The sequence below is a fragment of the Malaclemys terrapin genome, chromosome 15, assembly GCF_027887155.1.
Source record: "Malaclemys terrapin pileata isolate rMalTer1 chromosome 15, rMalTer1.hap1, whole genome shotgun sequence".
NCBI classification, from domain to species: Eukaryota; Metazoa; Chordata; order Testudines; family Emydidae; genus Malaclemys; species Malaclemys terrapin.
In genome coordinates this window covers 26881411-26896187 of record NC_071519.1, presented here as the reverse complement: position 1 = coordinate 26896187, position 14777 = coordinate 26881411, and the positions used below count along the sequence as shown (strand labels likewise).

At 43.1% G+C, this 14777-nt stretch overlaps 1 long non-coding RNA gene across 2 annotated transcripts in view; it reads left to right on the top strand.

Annotated features, from left to right (window-relative positions):
- Window positions 1–867: 867 nt before the first annotated feature.
- The window catches only part of LOC128823247 (uncharacterized), a 32289-nt gene continuing 18379 nt past the window's right edge, over window positions 868–14777 (top strand). Inside the window, exons 1-2 of one of the 2 annotated variants that reach the window (XR_008441707.1) lie at window positions 870–955; window positions 5348–5525. This is a non-coding gene — a long non-coding RNA (uncharacterized LOC128823247). Of the gene's footprint in view, window positions 956–5347; window positions 5526–14777 lie in introns of both variants that reach the window. The other variant, XR_008441706.1, reaches the window with a different exon arrangement.

Here is a 14777-nt window from a genome sequence, read left to right as displayed (position 1 = left end):
TAAGTGCCTCACAATCTTTAACGTGTTTATCCTCAACGCCCCTATGAGGCAGGGCAGTGCTATTAGCCCTGTTTTAAAGATGATGATCTGAGACTCACAGATACTAAGTCACTTGCCCAAGGTCATGCAGCAAGTCTGGCAGAAGAGGGGACTGAACTGTGGTCTCCCAGGTCCAGCATCCTACTCACTGGACCATTCTTCCTCTTAACAAAATAACTCACTCTAACTCCACCGGCCCTTTTGAAAGCCCAGACATCGTTTTACCCAACTTCAGTTTGCCAGGCAAAATGCCATAAAGTGAGCTACAAGGACATTATAAAGTGTTTGTTCTGAATGTCTAACTATCTGATGACTTTAATACTGAGACAGGACTCACCCATGCAGTATAGTTCAGTTCAAGATCTGAATTGGAACTTTCCCGACGTGTGGAAAGGTGTTTGCATCTGGGATTGTGAGTTAAGACCCATAGCTGCTTTTGCAGTATATAGTGTTAACAACAGAAATGGGGAGAGAAACTTGCTGGCCCCTTCCCTGTATTTCTCCTCTCTCCACATTCACTCTTTTCTCCTGTTATCCTACGAGCAGCTGAAGGTTGAAGGGTGGGATTTTCCCCCTCCACATCACTAGGAAGTCATCTCTTCACCCTATCCCTGACTTCCTCCTCTTCTTCCTCCTTAAACCTCTCTGTTCATTTGCATACTATAATCCTATTGGAGGAATTGAACCAGCTGAACAGACCTCTGGCCCCATCTAAGTATCCTGAATCCTACCCAAAGCACATCAGACTAGCCGGTTCATTTAACCTGACATCTTGTTACCAGTGAGACTTTCAAGTGCATTTTGTAACCGTTATGTGTCTAGCACCGATAATAGCAAAGCTGTTGTTTAGCCAAGGTAAAGTGACCTGCATTTACTCAGATGACTCAATTGCCTTGAGGGAATAATTGGATTTGAGGTAAGTGCAAATTTGCTTGGAAGGTTTCACTTTGGCTGTGCTGATGCTTACTTTTCTGAGCGAAATTCTTGGTCAGTTTGTGTCCTTTCAGTGCAATCTGTTCAGCTGTTTGATTTATTACCTGAAATTGAACAGCACATGGTTCCATGGAACCTCAAGGATTCCAGACACAGTGAACTGAAGACATACATATGCTGTACTGAGTGGAGAGACATTTAATTAATATATTTCCTGAATTGTAATAAATGGCTGGTTGATTATCAGGATATTGCTAAATACCTGCCTTGAGCTGTTTGTTAGGGTACTAAAAAGAGCATTAATTAAGTTGGATTTTTAGACACAGGCTCTCACTTTGTACCCGGCAAATAACTGTGGGCATGCAAACAATTGCAGGATAAATTCAGGGCCTAGTTTGTAATATCAGTCACAGCTGTGAACAAGGGATATATGTAAACGGCACCACCCCAGGAGCAGCGTACGCTGTGACTCAGTCACATGCCTCTGAGTCATGATGCTTTCCTGCTTCCTCCTTGCTCCTGGGGGTGGAGGTAGGAATTTGCTGCTGACCTCTACCAGCAGTAAATTACAACATTTTTTGCATCGGCTCTGCTATGCAGGCCAGTGAGGTGGGCGGGTGGGGGGAGGTGGAGGAGGGAGGGAGAATTGGGGAGGGGGAAGCTGATTCCCCATCTACCTGTCCCAGGGAAGGAGTAAGTGAGTGCATAGCCCTGCTTACCTTTGCACACCCAGAACCAATGTCTGGGAAGGCTGCCTAGAAATGTAAGGTCTGTATTCCCTCGTACTCCACTCACAGGCATGTACTCCAATCACAGTCTAGCCCTGTGTCCTTCAGGTCTCTAATCACTTGGCTGCACCTGTAAATCATGTAGTCAGGAAGCGGAGGGTCTGGTTCTCCTCTTTTACACTCGATTTACACTGGTGTGCCTCCACTGATTTCCGTGAGTCTTTTCTGATTTATACTGGCACAAGCAAGAGCAGAACAGGCCCTAAATGGCATCAACTGTGCCTGCAACTTTGCAGGTGAAAAAATGAGATAGAGGCCCTTTTAGAAATCCAGCCCATAAAGTTTAACCAGGTATTTTCTTCTTTATATTATAGAAATGTTGAGTCTAACCTAAGGACTTCGTTATCAGGGGACGTGAAAAAAAAAATCACCAACAACACTGAGTGGAAAGACTTTTCAAAGCTTAACGATCAACCAAGACATATTCATAAGGAAATGAGTCAAAGGTGGTTAACAGGGTGGAAATGTACTATCCTAGTGGAGATCCCCTTCCCGAGCAGTTCTGAGCTATTAGCCAGTGAATGACGAGGACAGTCCTTGGAGTAAGAAAGAGAATGAGGGAGAGGGAGGAAAGGATGATGATACAGAGAGAAAGTGTGTTTGAGAGAGAATCAGCCTAATAGTAGTATCATGGACCCTAATCCAGTGCCCACTGAACAGGGTGCGTCCAATGTCTTCTACGGACACTGGATTGGGCACATATACAATAGTGCCTTACATCCTGAAGCATCACAAAGCACTTTGCCAAATGATCCTATCGTACATCGCTGAAAGTAGGCTGGTGTGTTTAGTGCACCACAGTGACTAGTGATGCTACACAATGTAAGGATTCGTGTACAAAAAGGTGCTGTACCTCTTTAGTGGTGTAGTCCCCCGAGGGTGGACAAATACTACCAGTGTAAATCTACTTACACCAGTATGGAAGCGGAATAAGGCACCTTTACACCAGTATAACTGCCCCCACCTGCGGGCTTGTACCCCTAACTGACACCGTGACATGGGTACAAAACCTGTGTTTTGGCCACAATTTCAGATTGGAACTGAAGAATGTCATGCCTAACAGAAATTGCAGGGCAATTTTGGGGAAGGCAATATATAGTTAACACAACTGGAATGTAGCCAGCACACTGGGCTTAACTCTCACCACAGTTTTTTCACGAGTGAGAATTCTTAAATGAACACAAGTGGTCAGCAGCTCTGTTTGACATCTCATCTCAAGACGACAGCTCTGATAGCAGGGTGGTTGCTTATATCACAGTGGGGCTTTAGCAACTTGATCACAATCTATAAGTACCTACCCGGGGTACAGAAATGTAATAGTAGAGGGCTCTTTAATCTAGCAGACAATGGTATCGCAAGATACAATGACTGGAAGTTGAAGCTAGACAAATTCAGACTAGAAATAAGGTGCAAAATTTTGACAGGAGGGTAATTAACCTTTGGAAAAACTCACCAAGGGCTGTGGTTGATTCTCCATCAGTGGAAACTTTTAAATCAAGACTGGATGTTTTTCTAAACCAGCTACTCTACTTCAAACAGGAATTAATTCAGGGAAGTCCTATAGCCTGTTTTATGCAGAAGGTCAGACTAGATGCTCACAAAGGTCCCTTCTGGTTTATAATCTTTGAAAATCACCTACTGAATCCCCAGCAACACTTCCTACAGTACCGACCATGGCTGTTCCTAGTAAGTCTGCTTCCTAAAGGGTGACCTAGCCTGACCCTGCTTAGGTTGTGAAAAGTGAAGGGATCGAATGAGAAGATTGCAGTACTTGTTTAGCAAAATGAGAAATCCAAACAACGGACATCTCAGCAACAATGTTTCCTATCGAAGATCCAAATTTCAGTTAGCCAACAGCTGTCTTTGTGACGTCAAAAGGACCCCTCCCTCCATTTAGATGGAGGCTATATATCTACCATTTCCATACTTGTTACTGTTATTTGACATGAGTATTTATCCCAGTTGTGACGTTTTCTCCTCTCATTATGATTGTCCCAGATGAGCTAATTCTCTACCCCTACCCACTTGAGTGCCCTCTTATTATACAGGCAGTGAGGATACAATTCACCCCGTGCACAGAGCCAGCTCAAGGTCTTTGCACCATTTAAATGCCACTTCACACCACAAAACAGGGCTTGAGTGGAGCACAGACTTTGCACAGAGGTGAATCATGCTCGCTAAGCTCTGATGTTTACTTAAATATTTACTTATTTATTAACCACCAAGTCTGGGGCTCCATTAACAACTTGAAACAAGAATCAATTTGGAAATGATGTGCTGGTACTTAGAGATGGGTTGGGGCAGAAACTTATTTTGGATAAAAGATCATTAATATTTTTTTTTTTACAATTTTTTTTGCCAAATGTCACCAGCCCTAATACTGAGGACACCCAAATTTCAAGTAAGTTTGGCTTTGAGGTACATGCACCACAACTGTTCAGGCCACAGTCACAGCTAGTGACAACATATAGAGCATTCAGTGCATAACTGAGGATCTGGTCCTAGGTCTGTAAGGGATCAGTGCCTGAGGCTCCCGCAATGGCCAGAAATTGATTTGGTGAGATACTCCCGATCCTAGCAAGTACACCGTGCCCATACTGCAGAGGGAGGCAAAAAAAGACCCCAAGGTCCCTGACAATCTGAGCTGGGGGAATATTCTTTCCTCACTCTGAAAACAGCAACCAGTATGACCCCTGGGTACATGAGCCAGACCCACCAACCAAGCATCTGAGAAAGAGAATTCTCTGTACAGCCTCCAAGCACGCCAGCATCCCCTGTCCAGTGTCCCATCTCCAGCCATGGCCATCTCTGATGCTTCAGAGGAAAGAGAAAATAAAACACATCCAGAAAACATGGAGGGGAAAGGTTTCCTTCCTGACCCCCTATAGGCAACTCTCTGAAGCCCTGAAGCTTGAGATTTAGGAACATAAGATATAGGACTGGAAGGGACAAGTTGCCCAGTGTTGTGCCTAAAATATCCATGGAAAAGCTAAATAATTTATACCATATTATGGTACATAGAAAAAGGAGAGCTACGCAAAAGAAATTAGTTCATAGTTAGACACATCCATTATCTAGCTGATATCCAAAGCAAGTGATACTCAATATACAGCCATTTGGCTATAGGAATTTCAAGGCCAGATTCTCAGATGGTGTAAACTGGCACAACTACACTGATTTACGCCAGCTAAGAATTTCGATATCAGTTTAGAATGGAGCAAAGAATGCACAGAAGTTTCTCATAATTCTTTTAAACTTTTAAATAAATTCACCGTAGCCATGTTATTTCTAACTTTGTTGGATAAATTGTTCAGTGGGAATCATTCAGTCAGCTAGCTCTGTCCACCCGCACTGGACTATATGGGCCAAATTAATCCCTCGTGTAATCGACTTCAATGGAGTTACATCAAAGATGTGTTGATCACATAGGCACACTCGGCCGTGGTCAACCAGGATTTGCCAAACAACATGTCACATTGCTTACATAATCAAGTACAAAAATCCTCTCTCTGATCCTAATGCGCACACACAAGGTGGCAGTGTTAAGGGTCACACATGACCTTATTTATTTATTTGTATTACCATAGAGCTGAGGAGCCCCACGGACCAGAACTTCATTGTGCAAAGTGTCCTACAAACAGAGAACAAAAAGACGGTCCTTTCCTCAAGGAAGTTCACAATCTAAGTATAAGACAAGAGACAAGACAATAGATACAGACAGATGGGGGAGTACAAGCGAACAATGAGACAGTATTGGTCTGCATGGTAAGCAGTGGACTCTCATCAGCAAACGTGATGACCCTTAATAGTTAAAATCATAGCCCTCCAGTTTTACTAACATCTGGGGTTTTTTTGCAGTGATTGGTACATGTGCCACAGGGCGTGAAAGTAAGAGCGCTTTGAGGTTAAGAATTGCTCATACTCACAGTGGATGAATCATATAACACCACAGCAGCATCCTGTGTAATTGACTGGAACCTCTGTTTCTGGCAGCGTGTCCCTGTTTTGTCTCATGAGTAAATGTTATTTGTGTTTTACTATATATAACCGAAAACAAACAAAACTGCACAACGCTACACTCTTCTGCAGTAATGACCCAAAATCCTATGTGCCCAACTGTACCTTCAGTTGCATGGTGACGATGATGGGGTGTGTAGATAAAGACGGGACGGATGCCTTTGGTACTCACCCTGTAAACACACGAGCAACTCTACATAATCTCACCTATTACTGAACTCAATGGGACTAATAACATACGTATGAGAATTGCATGATTGGGGCCTTTATCTCTGCAAGACAGTGTGGTGTAGGAGAAAGGGCACTGGATTGCAAGTCAGACGAATTGATTACTAATCCCTGCTGGATGACCTTGGGCAAGTCACTTCACTTCTCCCTGCCTCTTTTCCCTCCTTTATCTGTTTAGACTGTAAATTCTTTGGGACAGGAGTGTCTTTTACTATGTGTTTTTACAGCACCCAGCACAATGGAGTGCCAGTTTTGGTTGGGACCTCTAAACGTTCCCACTGACTTCATCAAAGGAGAGAATTCAAATTTGAGGTGCAAACTGTCTTTTTGTTCATGTTTGTAGGGGTCCTGATCTATGACTAGGTCTTCTATGTGCAACCAAAATAAAATAATAAACAACAATATTAATATAGATACAAAGTATTACTACTGGATAATTATTGTAGTATCTTTTTCATTTGTATTGGAAAACCTTATTATCAGCAGTTTTAACCACTGTGTGAAAACTAAGGACTGTTTCAGATTTTCTAATCAGTCTAGGGGATGTAGCCACACCGCTTCCATTAAACTTAAAATATACCTTAGACTGCTTTAAAATTTCAGCCAATGAATTTTAAGAAAGCCCATTTTAGATTAACATAGGGTTGGGCCAAAACCAGAGCCTGGAATATGAATCTCTTCCAGTTTCAGTCGTAATTGGAGGAAAGAAAAGAAAAGGAAAAAGAAAAGAAATTAACGAACACAGGACCAGATTCTATTCTCAGTTAAATCAGGAATAATTCCACTGATTTCATCGACAACAGAGTCACACCTTAGTCTATATTCTGTATATAAAGCCTACTTATGCTAGATCAGATTTTAAGGAGTCTTTCCCTCCTAATACAGAGACCTTCCACTAGAAAAACATTATTTTCTTCAACAACAACCAAAAAAGATGATTGATCCCTCACTAATTTTTGGAAACCCACAGAATACTTGAGATGTTCACAACCCACTAAACCCTGTGGGGTGGAAGCTTCCCATTTCAACAGGGGCCTGATTCTGCTCTCACATGAGTGTAAATCAAGAGGAATTCCTCTAGAGACAGAGGACTGGATTGTGGCTGAGGTCTGCTTGGCACAGCTGATTCCACTGTGACCCTATATCAGGTCTATGAGGTTCATCTATGCAGCCAGGGCTAGATCTTCAGCTGGTGTCAACCAGCATAGCTCCACTGACTTCAGTTCACAGCTGCAGAGGATTCAGCCCCTCAACCTTATGGGCGCTTAGCTTAACCAGACCTCTAAGCTGGTGAACCCTCATAATTTTTATCCATGTATCCCATGAATGGCCTTTGCTTTAATAATATCAATCACACTTATGCACAAAGATTACTCTCATTTTTCTAACTGCTCAATCCTTTGAGAAAGATGAATTTTAATGGCTTGGGTCATTAACCTAAAGGTTTATCTAGAGTGGGAGCAATGGAACAATTTGTTAATCATTATTATTTATAATTATTTAATGTCAGGGAGAAAAATATCACCTTAAATGTCATCATGATGCCTTTTAATTGCCACGGATGAGATTCAGAATAATCATTGCTCCATAAATGTATACAAATCTAATTTTAGATACCCTAAGATGCTGGATATTTATCTAGAAAATGGAAAGCATGTGTGTTCATTACTAGATATGGGGCTGAGAGGACATAAAAATCAACCAACAGTTTCTTAAAAATGAGTTGTTTTCTAAATTCACTACCTTGACAACAGGACTAATACACAATGGAGGCAGCGAGTAGTAGTCACAGACCGTATGCTGACCCAGGTAAGCAAAGGGGCTGGTTTCCCATGACTCCTTGTAACTCCTTTTGGATCAATGTACGTTTGTGTCTATGGATCTTGACAACAAGTATTGGCATGGTTATGGAGGGGGAATGGGTAGTTGGGGGGAAATGTGTAGATGTCTGTGTATGGAGTGGTTGTGCATAAATATGTGTATATATGGAGAGGACATGTGTTTGTGTATAGGGGTGATTTGTGTGCAGATGTGCTCATCCATGGGGATGATGTGTCTGGAGGGTATACGTAGGCATGTGTGTTGTATTAAGGGTATGTGTGTGTATGGGAGATTTGTGTGCCTGTATAAGACAGTCGTGTGCGGGAGATCGATGTGTGTGTGGTGGCATTTTAGGGGAATGAGCTGTGCATAAGTGAATATTGGGTTACGCAGCCCCTAACGGACAGATAAATCACCCATTGCTTGAGATATTCAGCAGTACATAGACATTTCTGAAGCTCCTGCGTCATCCCTACTTTCTTCTAACTCGTCTTCCACCTATTTATTCAATCTGCTTGTTGTTTTTCGGTTCCTGCTGGCTGCCTCAGGGTTCCTCATGTCTGAGTTGGTCCAGTTTGTTGGATATGATTCTGCTTTGTCCCGATAGGATACAGCACAAACCAGATGATGCGCTGTATCAGAAGTACAATAAAACCCTGAATTGGCTTCAAATAATAGGTTTCCACCTATGGGGTTTGTCTTGCCATTTGACAATATCCGAAAATAGGAGACGTGTTGGGCTTTTTGTTTGTTTCTTTGTTTGAGGAAAGGTTTAAATTTTGAGTGTCTGCAACAAGTGGAAAAAAATTTCAAGTTCTACTTGGATTTGGCAGTAAGTCATTCTGGGTGCATAAGAGTTAAACTGTGGCCTGGGCATACACGCATGAACAAGAACTTCCCCGGACATACTCATACCTCCCCTTTCCAAGAACAAATGCCAACCCCACCCAAATCATGTACACCAAAGTTGGGATTTGAATATGGATTTGAACCTCCTCAAAGTTCAAGGATGTTTGGATCTGGGATTCTGGTTGGCCTATTGTGGAGTAGGGGCAGCTGGGGAACTTGGAAATCAGACTAGACTAGTGGTTATAGCAGGGAACTGGGAATCAAGATCTAAGCTCTAGTCCCAGCCTATTGCGTTGCTTTGGATTGGTCACTTTTTCTCTCTGAGCCTCAGCTGCTCATTCTATGGGCTAATCACACACCCCTGTTGAGATCCTCCTCTGAGACCTGCAAGGTATTATGAACAGCAGACCAAGAACACATCCATGTGGAAGAAGAAAAAAGAGCTTGATCAATCACGTCTACTGAACTGAGTTTTCAAACACCAGTAACGAAACAGGATGCTCAAATATCACACCAAGGTGCTCAAACTGGTCATGAGGCATGCAGGTTACCCACGGCACCTAGGAATGGTGAGGACTGCACAGTACAATTTGTCTGTTTGAAAATTTGCCCCATGGAGTATAAAGATCATATAAGACATACTTACATACTACAATGATGGGCACTACAGAAGTTCTTAGAGAGAGACACACAGAGAGAGAGACAGACAGACAGACATATGGTCCTGTTTCTTAGATAGTTATAAGTATAACTGCTGTGTTATATTTAAGAACATTCTGTAGGTGTTTGTATGAGAAAGGGAGGGGATCAAATCTCATTTGCTTCATTCATATTTCAAAATCCATTCATAGGAGTACAATTTATTATAATTTTTTAAATATAATTTAAAATGAGTCTCCGAGTTTGCTTTGATCTCTGGGCAAAGATTCAGGCCTGTTCTAAGTTGGTCCCCAACTGTTCATCCACCCTTCTTAGTTCTTCCCCTCTCAAGCCTCCAGTTAACTCCCATCCTGCACTTCTATGATCTACGTTGGATTCCAGTTTGAAGCTTTAAATTAAAAGCTTATTCAGGGTCCAACCTATCAGCCTGTAGCTAAGCAAGCCTCTTGAATAACAGGTTGGGCCAGAGATCTTATTGCAACAGGATTTGGTTAGCACCGTTTTCCCTCAATCAGTCCCCCAGCTCCGCTCCAGTAGGGCATAAGTGTTGTCGTAAGGTTAAGCAGGGCTGTGCTGTGCCTTAGGAATGGAGCAGCCAAATAAGGACTTACCCAAGAAATGGAGCTCAGGAAGGAATGCCGCTTGAACGGTACCCGTCTCTACTGTGCTCTGGTGCTTCCTGAAGGAAAACAGGGACTGTGAGCCTCACGGAAGCCTCTACATAATAACTGGAGATGAGTCGAACCTATAACAGCAGCTCCAAATCCTCCCTACCAGACTTTGGGTTAGCAGCCAAACTTCTTGACTCGGACCCATCTTTACTACGGCCCTGACCAGGGAACTCTAAGTCTGAATGCCTCTGATCTTTGGGCAACTTAAGACACGCAGCCAGTTCCAGGACAGAACTTCACCTACCTGGCTCATCTCTAAGAACAACTCTCTTAGCACTTTATAGCTTCAAAGGGCTCTATAGGAATGGAGTCATCAATTAACCCTACAACATCTCTAAATGGGAAGTATTCTTACCCCACTTCACAGATGGGAAATATGAAGCTTCCTATAAGCTGCCTGAGGTCACACAGTGAATCAGCGGCAGAGCTGGGATTAGAACTCTAGGGGCCCATACTCGGCCCACGTGGATTCTTGAGCAGAATATGCAGTAGTCCCCACTGTTCCTGCCCTCCAGTTCTCCATGGGCCCTGGCTGGTATATCTATATATTCACTGATACACCAGCCCCAATCCTGCCCCCTTGATTCCACCTGCAAAGAGATTCCCTGTGGAGCTAGACTCTTCCAGAGGTAAAGGGCATAGACCTTTCTGCACTAGCTCCCAAAATACTACTTGCTCCGTGCAGCGGAACCACACTGGCTTAGACGCACCGTGGGCCCTTTGCAGCTGTGGAAAAGGGAATAGAATTTGGCTCTTAATGATCAAAGTCTGAGGGGAGAAGTGGGGAGAGTGGCCCAAATCAATATGCACAATATCATTCATGTAACAAAACAAAAAGGAAACAACAGCTCAAAACACTAGGCACTGTAAATCAATTTATGCCCCAATTACAGCTGTGCCACCCGCTGACTTCAAGGGCAGCTGGCAAGTACCAGAATCATATCTTGTATATTTCCCCTACTCTCACATCCCACTTCCCATCACTAGCATGCTTCCTGGGCCTTTAAAACTAACTCCGACTGTAACCTCAGTTATTCCAGTGCATTTCTATGGTCTTCAGTCAGTGTAACCAAGGCCAGAATTTGGTGTCTAACATGTCCACATCAGTAGGCTGTAGGGTTGCTCTGAACTATGGTGTCTCCTGTGTCTGAAAACACCAGGTTCCTTTCTGGTGAGAAAGCTCCCACAATAGTGGTTTCATACAGAGACAGAGCTCCCCCTAAGTTTTAAAAAAAAGAACCTTTAAAAGCCTTGTGTTGCATCTATCCTTCACTAAGGAGAAGCTCCTACTTTCAAGGGAATTCCAAAAGGTACCACCGCATTTCCCCCTTCTCTCCATTATTATTTCTTTGCTTTCCACAGCCCTTTGTTTTTTGTTTTTTTTTTAAGCTGCACTAGATCATAGCCTCCCTGTTTCCCGTCAGATACACGTCGCCATGCCCTGCTGCTGCTATCAGAGCCGGGGCTTGACCAATATGAGCGCCTCAGTCTAGGGGAAACATTTGCATTTTCATTGGCACAGGTACAGCATTCAGAATGCTTTCAGGTCAGGCCAATTAAAACAAGCTGAAAACTGCTGAGCGAAGCAGTTTCAGCTGGGATCTGCTTACATTCCCGCTCTGAAAAAAGCAGGGGGCCCACTTTCTGCAGCTCTCTCCTTCTCTGCACAGTGTGGGCTTTTTTTTCTCCTCTTCTTTTTTCTTTTTAAGGTGGAATATATAATGCCGTTTACACAAAGGCCAAAAGAGAGGGAGGGCAGGACATCTGAATCTGTCTTTATTTTAAGCCAGTGCTTGGTCTGTAATATCAGGCAGAAGGAGGAGAAAGGAGCTGGTAACTCTCCCTAGGTTGAAATTTTCACCTCTACTGAATTCCTTGTCTGATTTTGAAGGGACTGAGTCACATAGCTGGCAATCAGTTTGAGACTAAGGGCATGCCACTACCACACTGAATACCCAATGCCCCTGGGGGCAGCAATGCAACCATATTACACAAGTTTTCCTTTCTGTAGCCACTTTCAAAGGGATATTGACAGGATAAAAGACACCAATTTTTACACCAAAAACACATTTTCCCTTGCCTGTGCTGCCAGCACCACATTAGATTATGTTAATAATCTTTAAAGGCCACAAGGATACAGGCCAAAAAAAGGGGCAGTGTATTGCTGAGCTAGCATCTCAGCAAAGGAAATGTAGCTCCGGGAATATTCTGTCGAGGTTCTTACATTATGCTCATCACTATAGTATCTGAGCACCTTGTTCCCTCCTTACTCCCGGGGTAGACATTTGCTGCTGCACTATGAGTGTTGCAAATTATGACATCCCTGCATTGGCTCACCTATTCTGGTCAGTGCATAATGGGGGAATAACGAACCCTCCACCAATCTTCCACCCACCTGCTTGGTATGCATGTGGGGGGGAATAGCTGGCGTGCCGTGTCCGCTTGCTCCTGAATGCCTGGACACAAGGTCAAAATAGACGGTTTCCTCGAACACCGTTACTTGGGCACACAGCCCAAGAAACAATCAAACCCTAAGTACTAACACAGTGCAACAAGCCACAGCATATGGATTCTGATCTGCCTTCCGAACATCTCAAAGCATGAGAGTGTTTGGATTTTGGATGCTGGTTCCACTGATCATAAATGTATGGGCCATATGCAAAATATGGATCCGGAGCTGGTTTCAAACACCCACAAAATCTAGGAGAGTTTGGCTTGGGCTGGCTCTATTAAAAATGATTACTACTATTATTATATTACTTAGATTGTAAGCACCTTGGGGTGAGCACGGTGTTTTTCCTCTGCATTTGTACAGCACCAAGCATAGTGGCATCCTGATATATGACTGGAGCTGCTAGGTGACACCACAGTATAAATAAATAATAATGATGATGAAGCATTGACAATTCGTTTGCCTAATCATCACAACAATTTTAATGAAAGGAAAAATGCAGTAGAAAGAAAATAGGTGACCACTGGAATATAAAATAAAGGGTTTGAGGCAGCATAAATACCCCATTTCTGAGAGCATTCCTGAGACAAGATGATTCTGTTGTGTTTTGCTTGCTGGGTTAGCTCCTTTTTGATTTGCCTTCAGAGTTTTACCCTAGGAAGGAGCTGGCCGAGGCAGAAGCAAACTAGGATATCAAGACTGTTTTCTATCAAAATCTATTTTTTCAAAGGCTGGCGAGATGCCTTACTGACTGACTCCCTATGACTCAACGTGACCTGCTGCTCACGAGTGGGACAGCCAGTCAGAAGGGCCATGCACGGATCAGAAAGGGAAAAAACAAAAAGATCAAATCGAAATCTAAAAGAGCTGAAACATGCAACCAGGGTCTTGGATTCTAAGTCCTACCTGGTCTGAGAATATAGGACTATTGATTTTAAAATACTGAAGCAGACCCCCAACACTAATAATAATAAATAATAACATCTTACATTTATGTGGTGCCTTTTATCTTGAAGGATCCCAAAATGCTTGAAAAAGATATCTATCTATCTATCTATCCATACATCCATCACTCCTAATTCTCTTGCATTACTATTCACTTTCTCTTTCACCCTCTGCCAGCTTTGCACATCTTCTCATGTAATGTCCATGCCTAGAACAATCTCCCCTTATATATCCACCGAGAACAACCTCACAGCTTCTGGAAACTGTTCCTATTCTCTTCTCCTCACCAATGAGCTTTTCACACACTCTCTCCCCTGAACTAGACTTTCAAGGAAAAGCCAGGTATTGCAGCAAAGGATGTTGATGACTCAGTGGGGCTCTGAATTGGCACAGAAACAACATAAATGCAGGTTGTTTCAGTTTAGAGAATTGTTAAGCAATTTTCAAGGGATGGCGGAGAGGGAGAGTTATGAAAAAGTCACAACAAAGATCAGAACCTTAAGAAGAAAAGAAGTGCCTGGCTGTTGGAAACCTGCTGTGACTAGTCAATTTTGATACAAGATTGCCACTCCTTTTGGAAATTTGTTTTGAGGGAACACTTGGTCATTTGCTTAGGGCATCAGCAAGCTGATGATCACCAGTGCTTGTGATTTACCATCACATCATGGGACCTTCTGTCTTCTGACCCTGAAAGATATACTGACCAGACCAGATGAGGAGAGGGTATCTGGCAACATAACCATGGCTGTGTCCCGAGCAACTTCTGAGTTGTGAATGAACCTAAACTTCCTGCTGACCTACAGAATGTGGCAGTCACCATTCACACCTTTTTCCTCCCTCTTTGCCTTCTATCTGAGCCTGGCTTAGTCAACCAGGACAGATTAGAAGCCAAGGCGTGCAATCTCAGTATAAAGATCTGACTCCCACAGAAGGGCAAGAAGATAAAAACAATGCAGTCCAACATTTTCCAGAGTCAGGGAAGGAAAAGACAGCCTTCTAAAAGTGTCTAACTGCACCAAGTGCTGTGCTTGTGGCACTCCAGGAATGGAACTGCATGTATCAGAGGTAGACGTTGCACTTTTCCATATGATGCTATTCTTGTGTGTGTGTGTGTGTATATACACACACATACACACAATCAGTCAAAGTGGCCATTGAGTTTGGGTGCCTTGGTCTTTGGAAGCCCAACTCACGACACACTGGGCTTGATTTTTCAGAGCAACTGCACGTCCCATTCACACTCACTCACATCCACAGCTCTCATTCAAAACCAGGGGCTACATTTGAAAATGCTTGGCAGGTGGAATGCTATATATAACCTATTCAGAGATATACAGTGCCTGTCTCTTGGTGTATAGTTGTGTATATATAAAA